Genomic DNA, 9349 nt, shown 5'->3' with positions numbered 1-9349 from the left:
ATTCTTCTATTTTCTATGGATATAGTCCCAGAAGTGGAACTGCTGAATCATAATGGTAGTTCTATCTTTGAATTTTAAGGAACATAGTTTTGCATAGTGAATGTACCAATGTGCGATCCCAACAATAGAGCCCAAGGGTTCCCTTTTCTCCACATTCTCAGCAGCATTTCTTGTCTCTTGTCTTTTTTATGCTAGCTCTTCCAATGGATGTGAAGTGATATCACATTGTATTCTTGGCTTGCATTTTTCTGATGGTTAATCAGGTTGTCTACCTGTTTATCATTTGTTTATTTTCTCTAGGAAAATGCCAGAGCACTGTACACTGCATCTGGGTTCCAGGGACAAGACCAGTCTCCACAGGGCCTTCAGGATCCTCATTTAGATAGGCATGGGTGGGAGCAGGGTCACTCTTCTGACTGAGGTGAGGTTCCTTATTTGTAAAGTAGACACCAATGGAGAGGACAGGAAAGGAACAAAAGGGAGGCTTCTGAGGTCCTTTTCTTTGCCTTTGGAGCCCATAGGTCCTGCTCCTTTGCCCCTGTGATCTGGAAAGCCAATGCCTTGAGGACACCCAAATAAAGCTGTCCTTTTCTTTGGTGGTGACCTGCCTGGGGCTGTATTGCTAGAGTTGGAGAACATGAGGCAGGAAACCTCCTCTGCAATGGTACCCAGGGACTTCTGCTGGAGGAATTGCAGAGGAAAACTCATTGTGGTCATCCCCCTACCCAGAGACAACTTGAAACTCTTTGTGGCATTTCTCCCTACAGTCTAGCTGGTTAAAAGGGGAAGTGGGTTCAAAGAACTTCTCATTGATTCATTCCATAACTAGGCACTAAGTACTCACCCTATGCCAGGTACCTTGGTGGGCCCATGGATGGAGCTAAAAACACCATGAGCTCCTGCCTAAAGGAACTGGAGGTGGACAAAAGCACAAAAACAAAGACACATGAAAGAAAAGAGCAAATGCTATATGATACACAAAACTGTATTCCGAGAAGGAAAGTTGGGGAATTATTGGAGAGAAAAGTATGAAAGGTCTCAGTGAGGGTGACATTCCTGAGAACAGAATAACAAAAGGGAGTTAGATCTGCATGTGTCTGGAGACACTGTGTTGGGAAGAAAGGACCCCAATGCAGATACTCAAAACAGATGCTGGTTTGGCAAGAAGAGGTTAAAAGGACAGCCAGCGTGGCTGCAAGGAAAGGAGGACGAGATGTGAGGAGAGGGAAGAGTGCATGGATGCTGAGGCCTGGTAGACTCTTAGTTATCTACTGTTCCTCGGTTACTGTGTTGCCCCAATCCCTTGCATATTACAGTTCATTATTTAATTTCTCATCGGTTTTGTAGTCATGTGTATCCGAGTTCAATACAGCGACCTGCAAACACCGTCTTCAATTAGACTGGCGCTAGGTTCTTATTCCCATAAATGAGCACCGAGCAGACAGCTGCCTCCAAGGCATACACACTCCTGAGAGTTGAGCTCATGGTCTATAACTCCCACATGCTGACTGCCTGTATGCTTCACTTTCACAGGATTTCGTTCGTGAGGGAAAGAAGTTTTGTGAGAGGCAAGTGTGTCTTAGCTCAATCCAGCAACTTCTGAGGAATTCCTCCCCTAGATTGGAGCTACATACTAACTTCCATACCTGAGAAGCTAGTTGAAAGCTGTCTCCATGGGGAACTTCCTTCTGCGAATTGAGCTGACAGGCAGTCCTTCCCAGTTCCACACCGCCTGCAGATGGAGTTTCGGAAACACCCTCAATAGAGGTGTTGGTTAGAAGCTGGTGGGAGGCAAGTGGCAAGCTGCCGTCTTGGAAGGATTGTGACTCCGAGTCCAGGAGAGCAGGATTTATGGAAGTTCCTCAGGATGCTGCTGCGTTCTCACTCCATGGGAACTCACCTAGTTGAAAGCTGGCTTCTAGGCATGCTTGCTTGTGAGAGCTGAGCTCAGGGAAGGACCCGCCCGCATCCTGACTGCCTGTGGACTTACCTCCTAACATACTTAGTTTCGATGCTGCCAGAGGTTAGGTGAAAAGTGTGTGGAAGTGGCAGGCCCGTAGTCATGTGTCCTGAGTTCAATACAGCGACATCCAAACACCGTCTTCAAATAGAGTGGAGCTAGGTTCTAATTCCCATAAATGAGTGCCTAGTGGACAGCTGACTCCAAGGCATACACACTCCTGAGAACTGAGCTTATGGCCTGTACCTCCCACATGCTGACTGCCTGTCGGCTTCGCTTCCACAGGATTTCGTTAGGTGCGGGATAGAAGAGGAGTGAGAAGCAAGTGTCTCCCAGGTCAATCCAGCATCTAGCGGACACCTGCCTCCAAGGCATTCAGACTCCTGAGAGTTGAGCTTATGGCCTGTACCTCCCACATGCTGATTGCCTGTATGCTTCGCTTTCACAGGATTTCGATCCTGCGGGACAGAAGTTTTGTGAGAGGCAAGTGTCTCCAGGATCAATCCAACGACTTACGAGGAACTCCTCCCTTAGTTTGGAGCTACATACTAACTTCCATAGACTCCTAGCGGACAGCTGTCTCCCAAACATACACACTCCTGAGAGTTTAGCTTATGGCCTGTACCTCCAACATGCTGACTGCCAAGATGCTGGAGCCCCGAGATGCTCTAGGATGGGCAGGCACGCGGTCCCCCCACAGAGTCCAGCCCAGGAACACCTGCAAAGGCCTGGGGATGCGCTCAGGGCCACAGACGTCCCGACTGCATGTCCTCAGGGCAGGCGGCCACATGGGACTGGTGGTGTTCCGGGGACAGGGGGACAGGCCAGGACAGGGGAGGAGAGGTGTCAGGACCTGCCAGGAGCAGGGCAGGGGGAGCGCTGGCTCCCAGGGTGGGGGCCGCTCCAGGGCTGGAGAGGGCTCTGGCGGCACTGGGGGAGCCGGGAGCTGCACACCCCATGGCAGGAGCCACACGGAGGCACACGGAAAACCCAGGATGCACATAACCCCTGGCATGCTGCATGTGTGAGGTCGCCGCCTGTCCCTGTGCACAGACCTGACCCCAGAGATCGGTACCCACGGACGGGCCCTGAGAACCGCAGGGCCTGCGGGGCAGGTGTCCACACCTCGGCGGTCTTGCTGGCCAGGGGCTGACTGAGCAGAGCACCCCGCTGTCCCCCCTCCTAGGCAGCGAGCCCTGTTCCACGTGCTGTCGGCCTACTCCATGTACGACACCATGAGTGTCCCTGCCCCCGCCTCCTGCCCCGTGGGTAGCCTTGTCCTGAGTGCTAGTGACCAGCGGGACTCACAGTTAGGGCCCCAGTTCCACGGCCCCGAGATGCCAGGGAGGGTCTCTGCAGGACCCGGGCAGGGGGTGGGGTGCAGACCTCCCAGGGGAAGCAGGGCCTGCATGCCCGAGGGCCGGGGCTGCCCGGGGGCCCCGCGTGCACCGCGGCCATCCTAGAACTCGGGTCTGGACCCTGATAGACGGAACTATTGATGAGAACCCAGGCGGGGAAGGCTCCCACTCCCCTGAAGGGCACAAGGGCATGGCCGACCAGGAGGCCGCCCTCTTCCATGGCGCATTCCAGAAGGGTCCCCGAGGAACACCAGCCAACACACTCCATGGCCCTGTGGGGTGTCCTGGCCCAGCCTCCCTTGTGGGACATCCCAGGGGCCACAGTCAGGCCCCTGACCTGCCCTCAAGGGGGGGGGGGTTTCCAGACCTGGCGGGTCCCCTGCAGCACAGCTCACGGAGGCCCCTCCTCCTGGTCTGAGGATGGGGGCCCTGGCACGGTGGCCACAGGGTTCGGTAGCTGGGCCCATGGTGCTGGTGCCCGAGCTGGTCCAGGTGGCCCTGCTCCTGCCCTCCTGCCCTCTGGGAGCCCCCTCCAGGAGCTCGGGCTGTGAGGGAGCCATGGGAGCCTGATGCCTGCGTGGGGAGGGCTCAGAGGGGGCCTCAAGGTGGACACGCTCCATGGGGCTCTGGCTTTTGCAGGAGGAGGGCTACTGCCAGGGCACGAGTGAGATCGCAGCCATCCTCCTCATGTTCCTGCCCGAGGAGGACGCCTTCTGGGCGCTGGCCCAGCTGATGACCAACGACAGGCACGCCATGCACGGTAGGGGCCCGCCGGGCCACCGGGCGGGAGGGGAGCTCAGGAGGGCCTCCCTGCAGGCTGCTGCACCGGGGGGCAGGCGGCGATCCCCTCAGTCCGCCTTTCCACGGACAAGAGTACTGTCTCCCCAGGTGGCTTGGGGTCCTGGAGCCATGCTACCTGCCCCACCATCTGCAGACTAGTCTTGCACTCCTGCTGCTCCCTCGGCCCCTGTCTGCTGCCTGCTTGCCCACCAGGTCCCACTGCAAGGCCCAGCATCTCCCCCTTCCCAGGTGCCCCCAGCCTGACCTCCAAGCCCCACAGAGGGGTGTGCACACCCATCACCCTCCCCATGGCCTGCACCCGCTGACCCTCGGGGTTGGGGACCCTCCTGTCCCTGCGGCGGCCACTGCAGGAAAGAGGGTGCTGGGTCAGCTGGCCCTGGTCCTCAGCCCCCAGACCACACCCCAGGGGGTCTTTGTGAGGATGAGGGTCCCCAGGCCCTGCACCCCGACCTGGAAGGCAGTCCTGCCCTCTGGGAAGAGCGGGCCCAGTCAGGGTTCAGAGGGCTGTGGGCACACGGGGGTCAGGGCATGGGGGAGGAGGCACCTGTCAGGACACCACCCCCACCCCACCTGGTACAGGAGGAGGCCCTGATCGTGGGGGCCTGGGGCCTTCTTAGGCTTCTTCATCCCAGGGTTCCACAAACTGCCGAGGTTCCAGGCCCATCACGAGCACATTCTAGGCAGAGCCCTCCCCAAGCTGAAGAAGCACATGGCGAGTGGAAGCTCCTAGAGGCTCTGTCCCTGTGGCCTGAGGCGGGGGTTGGGGGGCACAGCCCTTCTGAGCTGCCCAGAGATTGGGGTCACGTTCCTCATCTGGGGCCTGGGTGCATCCTCGGGGCTGGGCAGGCAATAGGGAACATGTCCACCTGGTGCCAGGGGCCGCAGTGTGGGGCCTGAGCACCTCCTGCCCTTCCGCCAGGATGAGGAACAGATGTGCACTGGCATTTACACCCCCAAGTGGTTCCTTCAGTGCTTCATTGACTGGGTAAGGCCACCCCAGGGCCCCGGCTCCCTGACCTGCTCCCTGACCCCGGGGAGGGCCCAGCTCAACCCCACTCTCCAGACGAGCCAGGCCCGACCCTGGGGCCCTGAGGCTGAGGCTCGCAGCCCAGACCCATCCTGAAGAAGCCCAGAGGGTCCCTGGAGGAGGTTCCGGGGGGCGGGCCTTCTTTGCCTCAGCTACCCCAGGGAAGGCTGGTTCAGCTGGAGTGTGGATGAGCCCTCGGCCCATGCTGCGGCCAGCCTGGGGTCCTCTTGAGACATGTCATCAAGAGGAGGCAAAGTCTGTGCCCCCAGGTGTGCATGGGGTGCTGGGCAGGATCGGAACCCAGAGTGGCTGGGAGCCCTGATCTCCCTGGGAGAATGGCACACACAGGGGGTGCAGTGGGGCCTCGAGGAGGAAGCCAGGGGGCGGCAAGGGCTGTGGGCACATGGGAGTCCTAGCCTAGCCCCAGCTGAGACCCCCAGGGGTCCTTGCTCAGGCAGCTCCTCCCACCCCGTTTTCCCCTAGACCCCTTTCTTGCTCACCCTGAAGCTCTGGGATGCCTACATCCTGGACGGGGAGCAGGTGCTCACACTTATGGCTTACACCATCCTCAAGGTGCACAGAAGTGAGCCCCTGGGAGCCCAGGTGTGCCCAAAGGAGGGGGACAGGGGTGGTGACCCTGTGCTCTGAGCAGCACCCAGACCTGGGGCGGGGGGACGGCGGGGCAGGCGGGTGCAGCGGGACTCCCTGAGAGGAGCAGCAGGCAGGGGCCACCCCAGCCAGCGCACTGCCCATGGTGCTCCTGGGCACAGCGGGACCCCAGACGCTGCCCCTGGGGGCACCGGGGGCCACAGGGTGGGGCCCTCTGGGTCTGACTTACACCCACCGCCCAGAAGGGTTCCTGAAGCTGCCCCTGGAAGGGCTCCAGGAGTTCCTGCAGGACTCACTGGCCCAGCCCTGGGGGTTGGAGGATTAGGAGGTGCTAAGACACCTTTGGGCCTCCATGACCCAGCTCCGAAGGATGAAGTGTGACTCCCCCCGCCCCAGGTGGACTCAGGGCCCCATCCCCTCCCTATTCAACGTGCTGGGGCCACCCACAGGGGACAGAGCCCCGGGGCTGTCATCCTCATCTTGGGGCTCTCTTCTGTTCCAGCCTCAGGGAACCCAGGCCAGGCCTGGGCCTGCGGACACCCACTGCAGGACTTAGGCACCAGCAGTGTGGGGGGCTGTGGACAGTGTCAGCCCGGGGGCCACCTGGGAGCTGTGAGGACCCTTGGGCCCCCACTGGGGACACAGCCTGCTGGAGACACTAACCCAGCCTGCCTCTTTCCAGCGGGACCTGACGAGTTCCCCATGAGGGCCCTGGGCCTAGAGCAAGTGTCCCCGGTGCCTGGGCCTCTCCTCCCTTCTCCGGCTGCTGAGCCACCGCCCAGAGTGGATGAGCAGGCCTCCCCGGGCCCAGCCACCCAGACTGAGCCGCCGGGACCCGCTCCGGGCCAGGCCATCCTCAAGGCTGAGGAGCCGCTGCAGGAGGAAAGATCTTCAGAGCCCACGGCTGCACACCTGTGTCCGGGAACACTGGGGGCTCCGCTTCTGGCCCAGCTGCCCCCAGCCCAGGACCCCTCGTTGGCCCAGCTGCCCCCCAGTGATGGAACTCCCTCCTCATGCTCCCAGTGCAACAAGACAGTGCAGGCAGGCGGCCCCCAGACATGGGCTTGAAGCCAGAACACGGGGTCCCCTTCCCTTCGGTGCCTGCCAGGGCCACCCCAGAGGCCACAGAACAGACCAGGCCCTGGAGCCCCCCCGGGACTCCCATCACAGTGTCCTCCCAGCCCACTAAGGATGATGCTGTTGGGCCCAGGACACCCTTCCTGCCCTGCGGCCACTGCCCTTTACATCCACGGGACAGCTAGATGCTCGCAGGCCTAGGGGGCAGAGCGTGACAGTGAGTGCGGGGGCCTGGAGGCTCTGGCCCGCAGTCACCGTGCCCTGCCTCGTCTCACGAGCCTTCTCACAGCCAGATGTGGCCTCCTGGGCCCTAGGCGTGCCCGACAGATCCAGGTCGCTGACCTAGGGCAGGCAGGGTGACCTAGGACACCCTGGGGGGGGGGGCAGCAGGGGCAGGCCCGTGGGCCCCACCCACACCCACACCAGGAGGCAGGCTCCTCCACATGCTGGGGCTCCAGCAATCAGTCACCTGGCACCAGGGGGCCAGAGGCCGGGGCCCAGCTGCCATGCTGGGACGCAGCACAGGAGCCCATAAGCTGCAAGTCCAGGTCAGCTCTGCTGTCCTCAGAACCGCCTCTCAGGCCCCAACCTCAAGACATGCACCCCCACAGAGAGTCTGCACAGGCTCCCAGGTGGAGGACTCCAGAGCATGCACCCCCGTGTGTTTCCCATTTTCCCCTAAAGGACAGGAAGGTCTCCCTCCCCAGGGGAAGGCACGCACCCTCAGCTCTGAGCCCCTGTTTGCTGTTGAAAGTTCAATAAAGTGTTGTTGTGTGAAAAGCACGGACGGCCCATTCTGCATCTCCCAGAGCTCTGTGCACGGTGTGCGGAGAGACCCCCAGAGAGGAAGAGGGAGCACCGCCCAGGCCCCTGATCAGCTCCTGCAGGGGGCCACCAGGCACACACAGCTGAAGTTCCCATGTGCCTTCCAGGGGCGGCCAGATGCCAGGGTCAGGACCCCACAAACTCTACTGCAACTCAGCCTGTGCCCTGTGGGCCAGGAGGGGCTGGGACAGAATGACAGCTGGGGAGCCTCATGTCACCAGGGTCTGTGCAAAGCACCCTGGGAGGTCTGTGCTCCCTCTGTCCTGGGAGCCTGGGCTGGCCAGGTTCCAGGGGCACTTCCTCCCTTCCACGCCCCGTGCCTGTGTGCGTGGGGCACAGAGGGCCAGCAGGGCGGTCAGTGTGGCCCTGGAGGGGACGTCAGGAGAGTAGGCACTTGCAGCTCATGCACCTGGGCCACTCTTACCAGGCGGGCTCAGCCTACACACCTTGTGCTGCTGGATCTCTTGCACCAGCGTGTGGAGGGCACCCTCCACGATCTCGTGAGTAGGGGCTGGGTGAGCGTGAGGCTCGGCCTGAAGGCCAGGCAGCGCAGGGGACCAAGGAACCCCAGCCCCCTACCCACCCCAACTCCCAACATGGGCAGCCCCAGGGCTCCCCGCATGGGCAGCCGGCTCCTCAGGAGCTTCCCCCAGGGAGGCCCCGAGGTCTGGCTCCCCACTGGAGAGGCATCGGGGAGAAGAGAAGCAGCTGGCGCTCGGCGGGGACCCACTGCTGGACACGGGAATGTGGCCGAGCCGGACCTTCCAGCTCAGCTGACCCTCCGGCGGGACGGCACTGCACAAGTGAGCCCCGAGTCAGCCAGGAGAACCCAGCTAGCCGCCCAGCACCAGCACCAGAAATAATGTTGTGTCAACCATTTCGGTGTTAGGGTGATGCAGCTGGAGGATCAGATAGCTGCACAGTGACAGACACACACACCCCAAAACCAACAAAAGTCGGAATCCCCCGAAAGTTGTCAAACAGCAGCAAGATGGTTACATACATGTCGCTGTGGTCACATGATAGAGTACATGGAAGATGCTACAAACCACGACTGCAGAGGTGCTGGAGGCACGGAGATGTGCCTGCCAGGTTCCAACAAGGAGCGCAGAGGGGTAGGAAGCATCCTACGGAGGGGGGGCCCCTCCTAGGAAAGGACACCAGATCCCTGCGAAGGCTACAGATGGTGAAATCTGTCCTCCTCTCTTTCAGCCTCTGGTTTTCCCCCTATTTTGTTCTTCATAATTCTAGTTCAGCCTCCACCCTGCATCCAAGCCAATGACCATACAGGCTTCGTTATGACATCGGATCCTAAAAGGAGGCCGAGCTCTGGCTACCGGGTTCGGGAATGATCATTGCCTAGGTTTATGCTGATCCACCGAACTCGTGCCTTCACAGCTCTTCTCTCCCTGCACAATGAGGGGAAACACAGGTCTTAAAATGAAGGAAGCCCACTCCCACTCAGGCGGGACCGTCACTTGTGGAGAACGTCATCTGGGCCAAGTAGTGCAAGCGGGGACGATCAAGAACAGGTTGCAGGTTAGACATAGTCTGGTGGAGGTTTTTCCTGAAGCAAGCACTTACCTTCAATGTCATTCTTTATTTGTTCATCCATTTATTATTTGTTAAATATTTTATTTTTATGTCATCTCTATATGCAACATGGAGTTCAAACTCACAATCCTGAGATCA

Source organism: Vulpes lagopus, chromosome 23, assembly GCF_018345385.1.
Source record: "Vulpes lagopus strain Blue_001 chromosome 23, ASM1834538v1, whole genome shotgun sequence".
NCBI classification, from domain to species: domain Eukaryota; kingdom Metazoa; phylum Chordata; class Mammalia; order Carnivora; family Canidae; genus Vulpes; species Vulpes lagopus.
Note: the sequence above shows the minus strand (reverse complement) of the source record.